A 5,000-nucleotide genomic window follows, 5' to 3' on the forward strand; every position below is an offset into this window, starting at 1 on the left:
TCCTTCAAATACACTGATCTTTTTGTGAAATACAAAAATTTTGGCGGTCGATTTGTGGTAATTTATCGACCACCGTCTTCAAAGGAAAACAATCTTAGCTCAGCTATGTTCCTTGAGGAGTTCTCGCGTTTTTGCGAACAACTTACTTTGGATGGATTTCAATTATCATATTGAGAAATCCTCTAACAGCGACGCCTGTCAGTTCATTGACTTACTAGAGTCTGCCAATTTATTTCAGCATGTATCTGGCTCTACTCATCGCCGTGATCATAACGAGGAAAGATGAATCACTAATAAACAAGGTTGAAATTCGGCACAATAACTACTCCGACCACCGGATTGTCACGTGCAAACTGAACTTCACGAAGCCACCTCGCTCCAAAATTCTCGTGACCTGCGGATCGGCTAAGGTTCGACCTGACAGATGCATTGTTGCAACTGATTCTCGATCAAGATATCTCAGTTGATAAACATAATGCTACTCTTGGGGAAGTGTACAATGCTCATTTTCCACTTCAAACGAGATGGGTAACCTATCGGCCTTGTTCTGCTTGGTACACATCTGATCTCAGGGCTATGAAACGCGAGAAACGTCAAGCAGAACGCAAATTTAGGAAATCACCACTTGAGGTCCACAAGCAACTATTTGAGGAGTCGTGTGCTACTTATAATAGCCTACTTGAATCAACCAAGTGTAGTTACTACAATGTAAGATCACCAGTAATACGGACACATGATTCACTAGACCAGCTTGTTGAAAATTTCAATGACTTTTTCATCCAAAGAATTTATGGCTTTAGACTAGACCTGGACAGAGTACCTTAAGCTACCAACTGTTCCTTTATGACTGACAAGGAAGCTCCTCAAATAACTCTTTCCAAGTTTAGCCAAGTCAGATCTTCTATGATTAATCATGTTATAAAGGCCTTGTCAACGAAATATTGTCCTTTGGATCCTATGCCAACCCAGCTGCTTAAAGATCATCTGGACCTCATTGTGCCTGTTGTTACAGATATCATGAACGAATCACTGTTGACGGGCGTGTTTCCAACTTGTCTCAAACATTCCCTTATCCGACCACTTTTGAAAAAACAAGATCTTGATCGGGAGAACCTGAAGAACTATAGACCTATAGCGAAAATTCCCTTCCTATCTCAAGTCATCGAAAAAGCTGTAGTGTTTCAAATAAATCCTTATTTGGAAACTAACAAGCTTTTTCCACTTTTGCAATCTGCATATCGTAAGCATCACTCCAGGGAAACCGCATTATTGCGTGTCCTGAATGGCATTTTGATGTCTCTAGATCATCGTGAAGATGTTGTCCTGGTTATGTTGGATTTGTTGGCTGATTTTGACACGTTAGATCATGAAATTCTCACACCCAGGTTTGGATCCTATTTTGGTTTCTGCGATACTGTACTACGGTGGTTTTCATCCTACTTAAGTGGGCGCAAGCAATCTGTCATCATAGGGAAAACTACATCTAATCCTCACCCTGTAGACTTCGGTGTTCCCCAAGGGTCAATCCTTGGACCTGTTCTCTTTTACTTTATGTTGCACCCCTTCAAGACATAGTTGCTGCATATAACCTCAACTCCATGTTCTATGCTGACGACTCATAACTTTTTATTGCCATAAAACCCAACGATCAATCCTTGGCATTAGTTACTCTGCAAAATTGTGTTAATGCCATTATTAACTGGAACACGCAAAACATGTTGCTTTGTAACCCTGGATAAACCGAAGTAATCCAACTTACTTCTGGCTTTGTTCGAAACTGTGTCCTTTCTCAATTTTCATTTGGTAACACGACAATTGAACTGTCTGATAAAGTAAGGGACTTAGGTGTCATACTGGACAACATATTAATGATACTTGCAAAAAAGCTATTTTTGCAATAAGATCAATTAGTCGAATTAGAAAGTACATGTCCCAAAGTAATCCTAAGCATATTGTAAATGCTTTTGTGATCTCCCAGATCGAATAACTGTCATAGTATTCTCTATGGACTTCCTATGATTGAGCACGAAAAACTACAACAGGCTTCAGAACATCGCCGCTCATTTAATCACAGGAAGCAGTCGGAGAGACCATATTACCCCAGTGCTGAAGAACCTACATTGGCTTCCTGTTAGGTCACGCATCACTTTTAAGATTTTACTCTTAACCTACAAAATTCTGAATGGACATTCGCCTATTTATCTTACTTCGCTTATTAGTTCTTTACGTTCATCCGACCATTTACTTTTACAAGTTCAGAACGTCAAGACAGCCACTAATGGTCAAAGAACCTTCTCTTATTGCGCCCCAAAACTATGGAACAGTCTGCCTAAATCTTCTGAGACTGTAACTATTTTTAAAAAGAAACTTAAAACCTTTCTTTTTTGCAATTATTTTAACCCGCAGATAGTTATACGATTTTACTTAGTTATTTTTTGTTACATAAGATTACATATATAATTCAGATATTTAGCTTTCCACTGTAAGCGCATTGAGAATTTTAAATGCCCTGACAAATACTTTGCTATTATTATATTATAATATTCACATTTCTCCCGCATTTGTTAGCCAGTTATGGGAGACTACTATGATTTTCTTGCTATCCTGTTGGCAGTAACATCCCTTGAGTTTCCTTTTGTGGATTCCTTAAGGCGATTCCGGTTTCTAGGTTCCAAATTTTCCATACGCCTTCCTTGTTATTTCATGCGAAAAGAAAGCTTGCGTGACTCTGCTTTATGTGAAGAACGCACTATTTTAAATTAGGATATAAATGTAAATCACTAAATGTCAACACCTTACCGTTGTAATCACAAATTGAATGAAACCCTTTGCTGTTTACAAAATCGCTCTTGTGTACAATTGGACCTTGCATGCGTATGTGGGTTCCATTGATGCATCCAATAACTCCAGGAAACCCTCCCTTTTCAAAAAAGCCTTCCTTTATTTCTTGCCTTTCAGCAGCTGTTGATGGCCATCGTATAAACTTGTACTGCTTTCGAGCAAGGGCTGTTGACACCCTTCTGACGATTCTTGAGATAGTGCATTTAGGAATGCCACTGACTGTGTTGCCTACCACTTCAAAAAGACTACCACTTGCGAAAAAACGAAAAGGTCAAAAAGAACCTCTTCCTGAGGTGTAAAGCATGGTTTCTTTTGGTTCCTCTTTCGAGGTCGGCAGCAAGCGTATCGGTGATAAACTGAATGGAATCCAGTGAAAATCCGTAGTGTGACTTAATCTAGACCTTAGAGAGACCATTGAGCAAATTTTCATTGCGGTTAAAAATTCTTTTATGCCTAGTTTTAATGCCACTAAAAAGCAAATCAACCGCCATGTTCTTTCACTGATTTTACAAGAACACGTCATTTTAAGCAGTGGTTAACAAGTTAACTGTCGTAACGAGGTACGTTAAATTTAACCTATGGCTAGAAAAAATTTAACCATGGTTAACAATAACCGGCATTCGAGCAACCGAGACTAATCCTCGGTTAATTTTTAACAATTGGTTAGGGGATTTAACTGTTTGTTAAGAGTTAACAATCTTTCGAGCAGCCGGGGCCTGATGATTGTTAACTGCTACCACAGAGCCACCGGTCACTCTGGTGTGGAATATACTCTGTCATTGATTCAGCAGAAATTTTGGATTACTGGCGTGCAATCAAGTGTTCACGATGTGACTAAGTCATGTTTTGACTGTCGTAAATGCAAGCACCTGCCTTCCAGCAGAAAATGGCAAGTCTCCCAGAGAATTGTGTGACTCCTTCTAAGCCACCATTTACGAATGTAGGAGTATATTGTTTTGGGTCCTTTTACTGTCCGCCGCGGGAGAGATATGGCATACTTTTTAGCTGTCTTGCTGTTCGAGCTGTTCATATTGAAATTATTCATTTAAGAGCGAAAAGGAGCTTCGCAAGGCTCAACAATTGAATCAAGTGCAAATCCATTAATTCCTCCTGCAACAAGATATCATTTGGTCATTTAATCCACCTGCTGCATCGCACCATGGAGACGTGCAGGAGAGGTGTATCAGGTCTGTGAGAAAGGTCATGAAGGCATTACTAAAGCAACAAATCCTGGATGACGAAGGCTTAAGCACTCTTATGTGCTAAGTGGAATCTATAGTGAATGGCAGACCAATGAATGATTTGCCAGTAATCGGATACCCATGTTATGCGCAAAGAACTCTGGGGTCGCCAGGGGGCAAATATTGCTAGTCGCTAGAAAGAAAATGTATGGCGAAAAGCTGTTTCCACGCCCAAGAAAACGGATTTTGGAGAAAGATCAACACTTTTTCGCCGTATTTTTATCGCAAATGGACTTGGGGAATGTTGAGATGCAGAAAATGTAAGTTTTTGTTAGAACAACCGTGAAATATGTGACAAAAACTACGGATAAAGTTCTTTGCTTGCGTAATGTTCATGGCAAAATTTACATCCAGTAATGATCTAAGATATCACAAGGTTTAAATCGAGAGGAAATAACCCAATAAAGCCTTTTCAGTTTCAGTTTACGTGTGTACAGCCCGTTTTCTTATTAGTTACTTCTTTTATAAACAAACTATGGCTTCTGGAAATGTGCCTCCTCAAAGGAGCAAAGTCGTTGTCAGAGAAGACCGAAACTGTTTTTACCGCGCTATTGCTCTTTGGAGGGATGAAATGAGCAATGAGAAACATAAAGAAATCCGTAGGTTAAGTTCTACCTTGATTGAAAAAAATCCGAAGGTTTTTCAGCCATTGCTCTTCTCTTCAAACTCTATGAAGGAACATGTTAAGAAAAGAAAGAGCACTCAAACAAACCATTTTAATATCTTGCTGCCTCAAGGTAGCTGTTGTAGTGCTCCTCCACCCGAGAATACAGCATCCTCTGTTTCAATAGATTTAAGTAACACTGGTAAGTCATATGCCTCAGCTGTGAAACAAACTTCACAATCTTCTCCTTCTGTCACACTTCCATCTTCAACTACTAAAGCTACTGGATCCAAGCAACCTTGTCAAGCTTCAAC

This window comes from Montipora foliosa, chromosome 1, assembly GCF_036669935.1.
Source record: "Montipora foliosa isolate CH-2021 chromosome 1, ASM3666993v2, whole genome shotgun sequence".
In the NCBI taxonomy this organism is placed as follows: Eukaryota; Metazoa; Cnidaria; class Anthozoa; order Scleractinia; family Acroporidae; genus Montipora; species Montipora foliosa.